This window comes from Girardinichthys multiradiatus, chromosome 22, assembly GCF_021462225.1.
Source record: "Girardinichthys multiradiatus isolate DD_20200921_A chromosome 22, DD_fGirMul_XY1, whole genome shotgun sequence".
NCBI classification, from domain to species: Eukaryota; Metazoa; Chordata; class Actinopteri; order Cyprinodontiformes; family Goodeidae; genus Girardinichthys; species Girardinichthys multiradiatus.
Window position 1 is genome coordinate 4,841,700 of NC_061814.1, and position 16,752 is coordinate 4,858,451.

The following is a 16,752-nucleotide window of genomic DNA, read 5'->3' on the forward strand; positions in this document are numbered from 1 at the left end:
GGATTTGTTAAAGGGCCGGAGCTGTGGGGAGAGATGCTTGTCATCAGCAGCTTTAGTAATGGCAGAAGTTACTATACAAATTAATCATTTTTATACTATTAATTTGTTGCAAAAGTAGTTTTAAGATGTTTTTAAACCAGAAAGTAGAAGTTGAAACTACGGTTCATCAAGAATGAGCCTACTTTGAAATGTTTTTTCTGAGTTTTTGGAGCAGCGAAGCTCCACATACAGGCTGGTCTGGCTGCTCAGCTAACCGGGCTGTTGGAATGGGACTTCTCCACTAACCCCTGCCTGATCTCGGCCCGGCACTCTGGGATTTCCTGCTACCTGTTACCCGTTTGTGGGGTGTTTGTGTAGCTGAAAGTAAATATAAAGCTTTTAGTCGGTACGTGGTGAATAACTGCAAGTACCAGAAAATAAAACGAAATATTTTTTGCTGGAAATTTCTGACATTATAAATTATTGTTGGGATTGATAATTAACTATTTTGCCAAAGTTCTGTAAAACAAAAAACATTTTACTGCAATGCTGATTATCAGAGCACTTTAAATTTTCCATGTACATATAAAATACACATTTATCTAAGACGATCTTTTCATGTAAACCTGACTTAGTGGAGTTTTAACTCTAATATTTAAAATTTTTCATAGTTTCATGCAAACGGCTCTGCAGGAAGAGAGACCATAGCTCCAGGTTTGGAAGCAGAAGCTCTACTCCACCTCTACTTCACTGTCTAACCGTCTTCTATATAAATATATGCTTATGATTAGACAGTCAAGGTATCAACCCCCTGTAATTCTAGACTGACTACCAGTTTTTTATTCAAATAAATATATATTTTTTTACCAAAAACATGTGCACGATGGCGCAGTTAGTAGCACTGTTGCCCTTTAGCAAGAAGGTTCTGGGTTTGACTCCTGACCGGGGGTCTTTCTGCATGGAGTTTGCATGTTCTCCTCGTGCATGCGTGGGTTCTCTCTGGGTACTCCGGCTTCCTAGGTTAGGTCTTACTATATTGCCCGTAGGTGTGTGAATGAGTGTGTGCTTGGTTGTTTCTGTGTTGCCCTGCAATGGACAGGCAGCCTGTTCAGGGTGTACCCCGCCTCCCCCCCATAGACTGCTGGAGATAGGCACAAGCTTCCCCACGACCCACTATGGAAGAAGCGGTATAGAAAATGAATGACTGACGGATGTTCTGTTGTTATTTGATGTGGGTTTACCTGATAATAATAAAAGAAAAATAAGTGTGTTCATCAGTGTTTAGTAGTTATTGGAAATAAATCATGCAGTTGTAAAGCAAGAACTCTGGCCAGATGCAGGTTGGTAAAAATGTTTTGTAAAACATGATTGTAAAATTATTTAATGGATCCAGTGCAACTTAAGTAATAATGGAAGGAATTAATAAACTATATAACTCTAAAGCCGCTCATCATCAATTATTTATCAGTTGACACAAAAATATTATTTATTAACCTTTAAACGGGCTGCACGGTGGTGCAGTTGGTAGCACTGTTGCCTTGCAGCAAGAAGGTCCTGGGTTCAATTCCCAGCCAGGGGTCTTTCTGCATGGAGTTTGCATGTTCTCCCCGTGCATGCGTGGGTTCTCACCGGGTACTCCGGCTTCCTCCCACAGTCCAAAAACTTTCCTGTTAGGTTAATTGGTAACTCTAAAATTGCCCTTAGATGTATGAATGAGTGTGTGTATGGTTGTATGTGTGTTGCCCTGCGATGGACTGGCGACCTGTCCAGGGTGTACCCCGCCTCTTGCCCATAGACTGCTGGAGATAGGCACCAGCTCCCCCGTGACCCACTATGGAATAAGCGGTAGAAAATGACTGACTGACAAAAATATTATTTATTAACCTTTAAACGGAATAAGTGAGTGGTGCCATCTGCTGGAATTAAGGTGTATTGCAGCTTTCTTCACAACTTCCCCGTACTTCATTAGATTTTAAATAAATTGCCCGTGGCAATGGAAAAAGAAAGTATGACATTTCCTGAGATTCCTAATACCCAGGTAAAACTAATCATGGGGCTTAAAATCCAGGCTTTTGGTGGAAAAGGGGCTATTAATGGTTGTAGCTCCCTTAGTGGCTTCATCTAGGAGAGAAAGACAGCTAAGCAGATAAACTTTGAGCCAGTTTTCAAGTCTAGAGTATGAAAGAGAGCACATACAGTTACCATCTTCACAACACCAGTTACTACTCATTTTAGCACTGGGTAGGCGCCAAGTCCTGTTGGAAAAGGAACCCAGCGTGGTTCAGCTTCATTAGCCAGGGCACTCCGTAACAAGGCAACCACCTGCCTGGCAGCGTTTTGTAACTGTGCGTTATATACACATAAATAAGAAAAAAAGACATGCTAGACAGATAACGTTAGCTTATGTCATGTTTACAACTACATGCTGCCGGCAGACAGCGGTGGCAACGTAAGGTAAGTTACTAGAATATTTTAACTGAATGTCAAGCTAAGGAAATGATAAGCTGTGTTACACCCAATATGCACAGATAATTATGCAGTGTAAGACATATGTAACTTACATCCTGATGGTCTGCCATGAAGCTGTTCTGGGTTTTCTTCTACCACTGCTTGTGCTGCGTTTCATTAACCTCGGAATTGGGAAGTCAGAGTTTACGTCATGTCCAAGTTGTAGCATTCCAGTTTCCCGCTTGTTTTTGTTCGCATTTCTAGCAATTGTAACAACAGTCTTATAACAATAACAATTACAATAACACTGTTCTACTCTGTATTTCATGCATATTACCAGTGTTGAAACATCTCATCTTATAAACATTGAAAAACCGTACGAAAATTCTTAATTGTGAGTACAAATGGAACACACCATTGTTCCTACTGTTTTGACAGCCAATCACAGAAGACAGGGACTTTAACCAATCATGTGTGGCGATATGATGCCAACTAGATCTGCCCACCCACTGCAAAAAAAGAGCATCATCTGCTTGCATGCGAGCAAGCAGGATGTTTCTCTTCACGTGCGAGGAGAGACATCCTGCTCACTCGTGTATGAGGAAGAACATTGGCGATTGGTCACAGTGATACAGGAACCTTGGAGGCTAGGGTTATCGTTGCAGTCTTGAAGGCCAGTGTTGATGTTATAGTCTTAGAGCCCAACTAGGCAGCTGGGAGCACCCACATCGAACCCAGTCTAGAGACTGACTGGGAGAACTGGATCCTGGCTGAGGCTTGGGAGACTTGACCTCTCAACAGAGCTAGGGTGACTTGAACCCATGAAGAAACTCTGGAATTGGGAACCCACGAAGAAGCTCTGGAGTCAGGATCCTACAAAAAAGCTTTGAAAGCTTGGAACAGTGGTGGGACCCTGCAGGCTAAGAACCCTGGACGAGGCTCTGTAGAATAACATGGACGAAAAACTTTTACAAGGCTCTGGAGGCGGGAGCCCACGTTGGGACCCTGAAGGACAGCGTAGGCACCTGGGGAAGCCTCGATGTGGATCTGAAGACATGGACGGGGTAAGTCCAACTGGACACCCACATCAGATAACGCTTGAATGTGGATGCGGGTCGGGTCCACCTGGACACCCTTATTGTAGGACTGAAAAACAGGAACAGAGATGTTGGACAGACCCTCGGAGGCAGGAGCAGAGACACTGGATGGGCCCTCAGAGGCAGAAGCTGAGATTTCGGGTTGACCCTTAAAGGCAGAAGTTGAGATTTTGGGCAGATGCTCAGAGGAAGGAGCTGAGGCGTTCGGCAGACCCTCGGTGGTGTGGGCTGAGGCATCAGGCTGACCCTCAGTGGTGTGGACTGAGATGTTAGGCTGACCCTCAGTGATGTGGACTGAGATGTTAGGCTGACCCTCAGTGGCGTTGGCTGAGAACATCAAAGCAGCACTCTGAAGACATGAAGCGAGCTTAGCTGCAGCACTCTGGAGACATGAAGGGGGCTCAGCTGCAGTGCTCTGAAGATGTGGTAAGGAAGATGATGGACAGGAATAAAAGACCCTTATTGCTTTCTCATAGTCATCCTCCATCTCCCTCAACATTTCCACAAGCTCAGGAGAGGGACTGAGGTGAATAGATCTCCAGAAGCTCCAGAGCTGACAGAAAAACAACCTAAAGCGCTCCTCAAGCTCGTTAGGTGTGGCCAGGCTAACTTGGGCAGGCGAGGATAATGATGGTGTGGGTGGCATTGTTGTGGGCCTGGGAAATGCAACTATGATAGATGGGGGCGAAAACTGAACTGCTAAGTCCATTGCCGCTGCTGTGGACATGGGAGCCGCCACTGTGAAAGACAAAGACGTGGATATTGCTGCTGCAGCCATTGCGACAGCTGGCATGGGAACCGCTGCTTTGGAAGACGAGATGTTCAACATTGGCGTTGTCTGCAGCAGGAGGCAGACATGGGGATTTTTTTTTCTCTGTCAGTCAAAATGATGGACAACGAAAACGTCTAGCGCAACCTCTGACCTGAACACTCTAAAAGAGGTTCTCCATCCTGCCTGGTATCTTTGGTCTTCTCTAAAGATTTCATTAACAGAGGCTTTTCTTGCAAATTTATTGATACTTGTCTCTCTAGCCAAAAATGTATTATTCAAAATTAATTTTGATGGAATTACTATTAGCATCTAATTGTCATCGTCTTGGGAATATTTCTGACCCACATGCAGGAAAGACTCTCAGGAGCAGAAAGATCGGTTAAAGGGTTTATTGTACAATGAATTGTGATGAGCGAGTCTTCAGGTCCGGAGGGAAGCAGTGCGGGGAGACCGGGAGCTTTGTAACAGAAATGAAAGTAAGTTGGAGAAGTTGGTGGGTGAGGATGAACAGTGAAAGGCTTACTGGATGTTTGGAGAATGATCCGCCGGGGGGGATCCTGACATTAATATTGGTAATAACTCTTTAAAGCTGTGCAGTGGAGTAAAGAGTACACACACTCTCTAAGCAACATTTACAAAGATGGGAAAGTTTCAATGAGTGAAAAAACACTCTTGCTTTCTCCATAAAATGGACTTTATTGACCATCTACCTGGATCTCCAGTAGACAACCCACTGATTAATCACTAATTGCTCACCATCTCTGAAAAAAAAACACATCTAATGGTTTTCCTTTCCGGGCAGTCTCCAACCAGGATGTTTACCCTGAAATCCTCCACCTGCCATGTCTTAGAAGTTTCAATTCAACCTGGTTGTCTACGCTTCAGTGATCAGATCTGTTCACCATCAGTTATTTAACTAATCCTTTACTCTTAAAACACCAAGGATCTGGAACCTAACAGCTTTGCCAACCATCAATTATACTTACAAGTGCTCAGGTATTTTCCTACCATCATACAGTGTATATTATATATGCTTATCAGATCAATCAATAACCTCTGCTCTCTGACAGAAATAAATCAAATCCCTTAACCGCTGGAGCCATAAGAGTTCATAAGAATCACCTTACTGTTTTGATAATAAAAACCTCGAAATCTGCTTCCCTGACTATATCTCAAAAGATTACATCTGGTCTTCAGAGGAATGAATGTCCCAGTATTCCACGCCAAGCCAAGACTGTGCACTGCTTAAAGAATTTGTGTTTAAAATAAAGCTCCATAACAGAATAAGAAATTTTAAGAAAATTTGAAAAATTGTGTGTTTCTGGAGAGAGTCAGTATGGCAACAAGGCAGACACTGACACTGATACAGAAATACAGGGGTTGGACAATGAAACTGAAACACCTGGTTTTAGACCACAATAATTTATTAGTATGGTGTAGGGCCTCCTTTTGCGGCCAATACAGCATCAATTTGTCTTGGGATTGACATATACAAGTCCTGCACAGTGGTCAGAGGGATTTTAACCCATTCTTCTTGCAGGATAGTGGCCAGGTCACTACGTGATACTGGTGGAGGAAAACGTTTCCTGACTTGCTCCTCCAAAACACCCCAAAGTGGCTCAATAATATTTAGATCTGGTGACTGTGCAGGCCATGGGAGATGTTCAACTTCACTTTCATGTTCATCAAACCAATCTTTCACCAGTCTTGCTCTGTGTATTGGTGCAATGTCATCCTGAAACACGGCACTGCCTTCAGGATACAATGTTTGAACCATTGGATGCACATGGTCCTCAAGAATGGTTCGGTAGTCCTTGGCAGTGACGGGCCCATCTAGCAGAAGTATTGGGCCAAGGGAATGCCATGATATGGCAGCCCAAACCATCACTGATCCACCTCCATGCTTCACTCTGGGCATGCAACAGTCTTGGTGGTACACTGCTTTGGGGCTTCTCCACACCGCAACTCTCTCGGATGTGGAGAAAACAGTAAAGGTGGACTCATCAGAGAACAATACATGTTTCATATTGTCCACAGCCCAAGATTTGCGCTCCTTGCACCATTGAAACTGACGTTTGGCATTGGCATGAGTGACCAAAGGTTTGGCTATAGCAGCCCGGCCGTGTATATTGACCCTGTGGAGCTCCTGACGGACAGTTCTGGTGGAAACAGGAGAGTTGAGGTGCACATTTAATTCTGCCATGATTTGGGTAGCCGTGGTTTTATGTTTTTTGGATACAATCCGGGTTAGCACCAGAACATCCCTTCCTCTTGCGTCCACAGCTAATCCTGTTCAATGTGATTCGTCCGTCTTGGTGGTATGCTGAAATTACCCTGGATACCGTGGCTCTTGATACATCACAAAGACTTGCTGTCTTGGTCACAGATGCGCCAGCAAGACGTGCACCAACAATTTGTCCTCTTTTGAACTCTGGTATGTCATCAATAATATTGTGTGCATTTCAATATTTTGAGCAAAACTGTGCTCTTACCCTGCTAATTGAACCTTCACACTCTGCTCTTACTGGTGCAATGTGCAATCAATGAAGACTGGTTACCAGGCTGGTCCAATTTAGCCATGAAACCTCCCACACTAAAATGACAAGTGTTTCAGTTTCATTGTCCAACCCCTGTATTTTTAAATGTCGTATTTTGTGGAGATTTTTCAAAAGTCTGAAGGTCCTGGGTCGGTGCAGAGAGGCAGATTTCAAAAGTCAGAATAGAGATTCAGTCAGTTAGTTGTTAACCAGGCTAGGGTCATATGAGGAAGAGGCAGAGAGTCAGACTTGCTTGGAGACAAAGATAAGGCAGAGAGCTGCAAGAGGACAGGCAAAGGTTCGATAACGGTTAAGCAAGTATCACAATAATAGAAATAAAAACTGGGTCATAAATTTTCTGGTGAAAACATTTAGGGATGCCCACCATCCACAGAAGACGGAGATATCAACAGCGACAACGGTAGATTGCAGAGTACTTGTGCTGCTGACTCTTTTGAATCTAACACTGGTTCTCCAAGAAACGGCTAATTTTCTCTCCTGTTTTCTAAACAGGAAATGTTTGTGCCTAATGTTGGGATGATGTGTGAACCTTACTCCTGACAATCTAAGATGCAGGAGTACTGAAGTGCAGAAGCTGAGATTTCTCAGTTTTTGTACCTGACGGTGGGCATTAACTGTGTTGAAGATGGAGCCAAAATCTACGTATGAAGGTAGATATGTTTCAAAACATCCAAGCTTGTATTTTCGATGTGAACGTCTGTGAATTATGATGTGAAAAGTTGTACGGCAAAAAAAATTTACTTGTACAACTAAATACAGTATTTACCTGTACCAAAAACTTACACATGCAAAAACAACAACAAAAACTGTTTTATGTAGTTGTATTTTCTTTAAACTGTGTACATTTTCCCACTACGACTACAAGTCAGTGAACACAACCTCTCAAATCTGCATCTTCGCAGGCGCAACTCCCTTTCAGGTGCACAAACGCCTCCCTGCACATGTGGCTTTTGAATCATTACTTGCAGTTTGTATCAAAACCCAGCTGTATCTGGAGAGGGGAGAGCAGAGTGGGGGAGGGAGTGGTGGAGAATAATTAGTATCTTGGGTTGTCAGGGCAGCAGAGTAAACCAATCACAGTGAGAGGCCTGGGTTTCTCGGTTTTTTGTCTCTGCAGTTGCTTGAGGCAGAACAAGCTGGGGCAAGTTCATTTTATGACTCTTTCTAATGTTGTTTTGACTCATTTTCTCTTCCTTTTTGACGAGCAACAGAACATTGGACTATTTATACAAGTATTGTGGCATTGATATAAAGTTATAGTACAAATGCATGATCTGGCTAACGTTTACACACATGACTTGCTTTGCTAGGCTGTCTAAAATGCCGCCACCTGCAGTCCAGAAAGCGGAGAAAAAATGCTATCACGGTAGCGCAAACATTGAGGTGATTCTCATTTTTATACGTATATAAAACGAGATTCTACGACCGTAGATTCTACGATTCTACGGTCACCTCCCTGGTGCAAACCAGCATTACAAAGTCTGAAACACTTTTACAAAGCCTGAGACAAATTTACATTTGAGAAAACAAATTTACAATTAAAAAAACTAATTTACATTTCAAAAATCTAATTTACATTTTAGAAAACAAATTTACATTTGAGAAAACCCTTTAACAACACATGAAACACTTTTACAAGTTCTGAACCACATTTACAAATTACAAAATCTTACGGCAAGGGAATGTACCAACTTTGACGCTGACCCGGAAGTGATAACGGGAGTGCTCATGGTGACCCAAAATGAAATCGAGTGGCGTTTTGCACGTTTTGTGGCACACGTATGAGTAGATTAACTGGGTTTGGTTTTTGTGTGGTTGATCTTTAGAATTTGAGAAACAGCAGCTCAATTTGTGGCAGTAGCAACTAGAAATTGTATTTCCCCTACTGGAGAGTGCCACAGGGTGCCACACCAGCAGTAAAAGCCTCTAAGGTTTGGAGCGCAGCTCCGATTGTCCTTTATAATCTCCTGATCATAAAACTTCCCCCTAACTCCTGGGCACAGTGAGGTTGAAGACAAAGGGAAATGGAGGATTTTACCATGAGGTCGTTTTAACAGTCCAGTCTTGCAACGCACCCGTGTTGACTCTCAGATAGTAAAAACACAAACAGCTCTGGGAACGCAGCGGATCCCGACATCAACATAACACATCAAAGCTCAATAAGCAAGGTTACATGTACATATTATTCAGAACACATGAGATCCTAACCAGCGATTCTGATCGCTTCTACAACCTCTGACCCTGCCCAGGCCTTCTAATAAAGAAATAAAAGATAAAATAAAAAAAATTGGGTTTTACTTGGTGTCGTCTTCTTCCTGAGCGAGTGAATTTGAGCGAGGAAAAGTGGGGGTAAGTTAATTATGCGTCCACAATCAACTTCAGGGAAAGCGGTCAGTCTTTGTCCTTTGGTCTTCTTGACAACAAGGAAAAATATGATCTGACCATCAAAGTCGACTTGAAAATGAAACACGATAGCGGTTCGTCTCTCCGAAACTCCGTGTTCTCAGTTACGTGTTAACTCACGTCTTCGATCGGCAAAGTGAAATCTCTGGCCTTCTTAGTCCAAAAACCTCAGTTATGAATTGTTTGTTGTCCAACGAGAGAGAATGAATGAACTCTGCAAAGAGCTCTTCTCTTAAAGTGGCGCGCTTCAGTCACTAGACCGGTTTTCTAGCAGAAGGCAAGTTTTCAAACATGAGCGCCTTCCTACATAGCGCCCTGTGACGTCAGACTTGGGACGCCCAGTCATATCAGTCGCAATGCTCGATGGGATATGTAGGAGCGGGCTGTCCTGGGTGCAAAATGGCCAATGCCATTGGAGGGGCACAGTGATGTCCAACAACGTGCAGATAATCCAATACTCAGCAAACAAGTGGTCCAACATTCAGTAATTACTTTCAAATGACAATGTCAGTATTAGTTATTATTTAATAAACAGCGTTTGACTCATAATATAAGATGGCTGTATTTATTTGAGATGGAATCTATGTCCTAGATAGCATTATGTGTATGTATAATGCTGAAAGGATGACGAAGAGACATTCCACAGACAGTTGGTTTATTATAGATTATTTAAAAACACGCTGGCACTCCGTGGAGTCTCTGGCCACAAGGGTCCCACAGGTTGCAACAAAGATGACAGAGGGTGCCGGACCAGCTGCCACAGCGACTGCCTCTGTTTTTACTGTGGACAAAGCCAGCTGCCTCCACTTCGAAAATGACCGTCAAATCAGCCCTCACGCAGTTTTGTGCGCGAAAACATCATGAATTACGGCAGTGGGGCTTGCTGAGATCATAATAAAAGCAATATTTTTTAAATGAACTGACCCCCAGTGTTTGATGTCATTGTTGCTGTTATTTATATTAGATATTTAGTCCATATATGACATTTTTGTTTTTGTCACTGTTTTATGTGGTAATTTGTGTGTTCATTATTTGTGAATGTCCATTTATATTCCCTAAGCTTCCACACTTATTAAAACAAAATTGTTTCCAGTGACCAGTCTCACTTCACGTTGATAGAACATATCCAGGTGTCACTCATCAAATATCACCCACATCTAATGTGGAATTTCAAAATTAAAGGCTTTAAAAATAAGTCATTTTATGTTTATTTTCCTTACAGTTCTGTGTTTATTGCAACAAAATGTTTGTTTCCAGTGATTACTCTCACTTCAGGATGACAAGAGAACAGTTCCAGGTTCCACTCATCAAGTTTCATCATGATCTGATATTGAATTTCAAAATTAAAGCCTGTCAATTTGCATCTATCTTTTACAAAGTTGCCGAATATATTCGTGATATCATATTTTATTGCCTGATCATTTGTGACCTCTTAGCACTTGAAATATGTTTTACGGATGACTATATGCAACTGCCACACCTATTGCAGTCCAGTATCTAAACAATTTAAGGAGGAACTCTGAAAACAGGGCAAACGGCATTCGATTGCTGTCCATCTTGGATCACCATGAGTGCTCCTGTTATCACTTCCGGGTCAGCCCCAGATTTGGTACATTCCCTTACCGTAAGGTTTTGTCATTTGTAAATGTGTATCGGGACTTGTAAAAGTGTTTCATGTGTTGTTAAAGTGTTTTCTGAACTGTAAATTTGCTTTCTCAAATGTAAATTTGTCTCAGGCTTTGTAAAAGTAAAATAATTTGACAACACGAAAGACCAATTTTTCTCCTTCCACCCCTCCCTCCCTCAGCTGGGTTTTGATACAAACAACTGCAAGACATGTATCTAAAGTCAGACACACAGGAAGGGGGTTGTGCATCTCTGAGGGAGAAGTTGTGCGTGCGCAGAGGCAGATTTTATAGGTGGTGCTCACTGACTTGTAGTTGCAGGGGGAAAATTTAGACAAGTTAAAGAAAATACAACTACATAAAAAAAAAATTTTGTTTGTGTAAAAATTTTCTTGTTATCAGGCAGCAAAGGTGCTCTGAGTGCAATGAGTTATTTTAATAAAAATAGTCCCAGTTCAAGAATCCCTCATGAGGACCAAAATATCGAGGCACGAGACGTTGCCCGGTACGGCGGAGCTGGGGTCCCACCCTGGAGCCAGGCCTGGGGTCGGGACTCGTCGGAGAGCGCCTGGTGGCCGGGTTGCTCCTCGCAGGACCCGGCCGGGCCAAGACCGAACGAGAGACGCGAGGCCATCCCCCAGTGGGCCCACCACTGTGAGGGACCGGTGCAAAGAGGATTGGGTGGCGGACGAAGGTGGAGACCTCAGCGGCCCGATCCCCGGATGCTTAGGCTGGCTCTAGGGACGTGGAATGTCACCTCGCTGGGGGGGAAGGAGCCTGAGCTTGTGCGGGAGGTCGAGAGATATCGACTAGAAATAGTCGGGCTTGCCTCCACGCACAGCGTGGGCTCTGGAACCCATCTCCTTGAGAGGGGTTGGACTCTCTTCTACTCTGGAGTGGCCCACGGGGAGAGGCGGCGGGCTGGTGTGGGTTTGCTTGTTGCCCCCCAGCTCAGCCGTCTCGTGTTGGGGTTTACCCCAGTGGATGAGAGGGTTGTATCCCTGCGCCTTCGGGTTGGGGAGAGGTCTCTGACTATCATTTCAGCCTACGAGCCGAGTGGTAGTGCAGAGTATCCGGCCTTCTTGGCGTCCCTGTCGGGGCTGCTGGATAGTGCCCCTCCCGGGGACTCCATTATTCTGCTGGGGAACTTCAACGCCCACGTGGGGAACGACAGTGACACCTGGAGAGCCGTGATCGGGCGGAATGGCCTCCCCGATCTGAATCCGACTGGTGTTTTGTTATTGGACTTCTGTGCTAGTCACGGATTGTCCATAACGAACACCATGTTCAAACATAAGGGTGTCCATCAGTGCACTTGGCCCCAGGACACCCTAGGCAGGAGGTCGATGATCGACTTTGTTGTCGTATCATCAGACCTTCGGCCGCATGTTTTGGACACTTGGGTGAAGAGAGGGGCTGAGCTGTCCACTGATCACCACCTGGTAGTGAGTTGGATCCGCTGGAGGAGGAGAAAGCCGGACAGACTTGGCAGGCCCAAGCGCAGAGTGAGGGTCTGCTGTGCCTGTCGTGGCGGCAATCCCAGAACCCGGTGGTGGACACCGGCAGTAAGGGATGCTGTCAAGCTGAAGAAGGAGTCCTATCGGCTGTGGTTGGCTTGTGGGACTCCTGAGGCGGCTGACGGGTACCATGAGGCCAAGCGTGCTGCGGCCCGGGCTGTGGCAGAGGCAAAAACTCGGGCCTGGGAGGAGTTCGGTGAGGCCATGGAGAAGGACTACCGTCCGGCGCCTCAGGAGAGGGAAGCAGTGCTTCGCCAATACTGTTTATAGTGGGGGTGGGAAACTGCTGACCTCGACTGAGGACATTATCCGGCGGTGGAAGGAGTACTTCGAGGATCTCCTCAATCCTGCCATCACGCATTCCGTGTTGGAAACAGAGGCTGGGGACTCGGGGTTGGACTCTTTCATCACCCGGGCTGAAGTCACCGAGGTGGTTAAAAAGCTCCGCGGTGGCAAGGCTTCGGGGGTGGATGAGATCCGCCCTGAGTACCTCAAGTCTCTGGATGTTGTAGGGCTGTCATGGTTGACACGCCTCTTCAACATTGCGTGGCGGTCTGGGACAGTGCCTCTAGACTGGCAGACTGGGGCCCTTCGGGGGCCCTTTATTAGGGGTCTTCATAAGAAGGGGGACCGGATGGTGTGTTCCAACTACAGGGGGATCACACTCCTCAGCCTCCCTGGTAAGGCCTACGCCAGGGTATTGGAGAGGAGAGTCCGACCGAGGAGCAGTGTGGTTTTCGTCCCGGCCGTGGAACACTGGACCAGCTCTGTACCCTCTATAGGGTTCTTGAGGGTTCATGGGAGTTTGCCCAACATGTGTTTTGTGGACCTGGAGAAGGCATTCGACTGTGTTCCTCGTGATGCCCTGTGGGGGGCGCTCCAGGAGTATGGAATCGGGGGCCCTTTATTAGGGGCCATCCGGTCCCTGTACGAGCGGAGCAGGAGTTTGGTCCGCATTGCCGGCACTAAGTCGGACCTGTTCCCGGTGCATGTTGGACTCCGGCAGGGCTGCCCTTTGTCACCGGTCCTGTTCATAACTTTTATGGACAGGATTTCTAGACGCAGCCAAGGGCCAGAGGGGGTCTGGTTCGGGGACCAGTGGATTTCGTCTCTTCTTTTTGCGGATGATGTGGTCCTGCTCGCCCCCTCTAGCCAAGACCTACAGCTGTGGTGGTTCGCAGCCGAGTGTGAAGCGGCTGGGATGAGGATCAGCTCCTCCAAGTCCGAGGCCATGGTACTCGACCGGAAAAGGGTGGCTTGTCCTCTTCAGGTTGGAGGGGAGTTCCTGCCTCAAGTGGAGGAGTTTAAGTATCTCGGGGTCTTGTTCACGAGTGAGGGAAGAATGGAGCGTGAGATCGACAGACGGATTGGTGCGGCTGCCACAGTAATGGGGGTGCTGTGCCGGTCCGTTGTGGTGAAGAGAGAGCTGAGCCGAAAAGCAAAGCTCTCAATTTACCGATCGGTCTACGTTCCTACCCTCACCTATGGCCATGAACTTTGGGTCATGACCGAAAGAACGAGATCCCAGATACAAGCAGCTGAAATGAGCTTCCTCCGTAGGGTGGCCTGACACTCCCTTAGAGATAGGGTGAGGAGCTCGGCCATCCGGGAGGGGCTCGGAGTAGAGCTGCTGCTCCTCCACATCGAGCGGAGCCAGTTGAGGTGGCTCGGGCATCTATACCGGATGCCTCCCGGACGCCTTCCTCGGGAGGTGTTCCAGGCACGTCCCACCGGGAGGAGGCCCAGGGGACGGCCCAGGACACGCTGGAGGGACTATGTCTCTCGGCTGGCCTGGGAACGCCTTGGGCTCCCCCTGGAGGAGCTGGAGGAGGGGTCTGGAGAGAAGGACGTCTGGGCGTCTCTGCTGAGTCTGCTGCCCCCGCGACCCGGTCCCGGATAAGCGGGAGACAACGAGTACGAGTACGAGTACGAGTAGTCCCAGTAATGAAGACCTCTTCATTACATTCTTGTTACCAGTCGGCCTTTTGCAGCTGGATTTCCAGTGAGAAATAATACTTAAGGCAAAGCAAGGTGGAAGTAGCAGCAGGTTTATTCGGTGCGCAACACAGCCTAACAGCATCAAGCCTGTAAAAATACACTATTGCAGCCTTAAATAGGCACAGCTGATAAAGAACTAACCCATTCCTCGCATGGAATTTACCAATTCACAACTTCCGTTGATATCAAACATAAATTGTATCAAATATATGCACATATTCCCCCTTACTTTTTATAAATATTTTCTACTTTTAGACCTACACCCAAACACAATAAAACCCCACAAAAACTATGTGCACTCCCATTTTCCATGGTCTCTCCCAGAACCTATAAATGGTGTCTGGACCCCTGGGGAAGTATTTGTCCAAACACCCTGGAGAGGACATAGAAAAAACAGGTGAGTTACTTAGCACCACAACACTTCTCCTGCACTCACACTCTTAACAGATTTTACACCAACATTTGCTCAAGTTTCGAAACAGTAGACCTTATTTGCTCTGAATAACAATTCTCTTTTCACAGACAACCACCCCACTTCTTTAAGAGGAGCAGCTGTGCAGAGTCTGGAACAAAAGGCTACATGCATATTATTAAAATACTCAATAAATATTCAATAAATAGTTATTGTGTGCAAATGAATCTTTATGTGCAAATCCATGCTTAAACTGCAGTGCTAAATAAGGCTTTTGTTAAAGTGCTCGTCAAAGTGCAAAGGTGCTCTTAAAGTGCTATGAGTAATTTGAACAAAAATAGTCACAGTAATGAAGAGTTAGAGTTTTTTTAAATGACTTGGAATCTACGGTTTTTGCATGTTTGCACTGAATTGACTTAGTGCCTTGAGATATTTTTCTATCTGGTTTTAGGAGCTGTGCAGCTGAAAGGATTTTTACAGTTACTTTTTTACTTTTGCACAACTGAGAAATTATACATTTCTTCCTGTGTTTAACCATGTCTCTACTAGACGAACCAAGTGTGTATACTGTTTTTAATCTGATATAATTTATAACTAATTAAGATTTTAAATGTTATGTGTTTCTCTCTTATACGAAGCCACTAAAGGAGCTATGGCTGCCATTACCTATTAACATAGGAAGTACTCTTGGACAAGTGCTTCTGTGTTTTATGTGTATGTCCTCCATTTTTTCAGATCCCCCATCAGTTGTTGCCTGTGTGGCCTGGAATGAAAATAAAGGAGTAATATTATCATTAATATCAAAATATAAAGTTGTATAATAAAGTTACATCAAATGGCTAAATATAGGTAAAACCAATCTTCAACAGGTACACATCTGCATCTGGGCTCAACATTACATTTTCAGACCAAAAATAATGCAATGCTTTTATCTAGTGGCCAAATATAAGTACGCCTGAATAAACACAGGTGATCCCTTTGCATACAATAATGCCCCATATTCTCATTAACTTGTGCAAAAAACATCACCTCTGCTTTTTAGCATGGTATAAATGTGGACTGAGGTGTAGGAAAGAATAAGCCAGCATTATTTGCAGATTATGAAGTGGAAGATTACAAAGCAGCTTCAAAATACAATAACATTTACAACCCCATTTGAAACTGTATTTAACAAACATTAACCTAAGATTCAAACATTTAGCATTACATACTCTGTGGCCAACTACGCACACGATGTAAACAATTTCCAACTCACTCCGGTTTACAGCCCCATCTTATGCTGGAAAGTTCTGAATGGGGCATGTGTACATGAGCAGTCTTTCTAACAAAGCCGCCCCCAAATTTGCATCCAAATTTGTCCCCTAGAAAGGCCGCTCTAGGGATTAAAACGATCATCAGAGCTGTCCTCTGAATTATGGATCTTTGGTAATATGATTAGCCAGGTAATAGGTCTTGTGTAAACATGATCCTTTATCATGCGGAATGCAGACGGAATGCAGACATGCGCACCACCAGCAATGACGATTTCTCTTGATCCGGTCAGTTATCTGATCTTTGTTAAAGGCTTTAAAGGTGATACACTGACTGAGGTAATGGTTGTCCTTGTTGCAATAGGGACAGAAGGCTCTTGATAATGTCAGGATATGCCATTTTGGACTTTGTTTTGGCTTTGTGTTTGTTTTGATTGAGAAGTTTATCTAGGTTGATTTACTCATGCGTTGTGAATAATTTTGTTAGTTTCTTCCTCCTGGCTTTAGAACCCTTTTGTTATGATTTACCCAGTTGCTTGTTTCCCTTAATTTTAGTTGTTCTTTCCCAGCCTTGCTCTTTAGTATAGTTCCTCATGTCCCTGCTTTGTCCAGTTAGTGTCCTTCCAGATTTAGTTTTGTGTTTTATGTTAGGGTCTATATTTATATAGGTTTCCTTAGGTCTGTTTTCCCCAT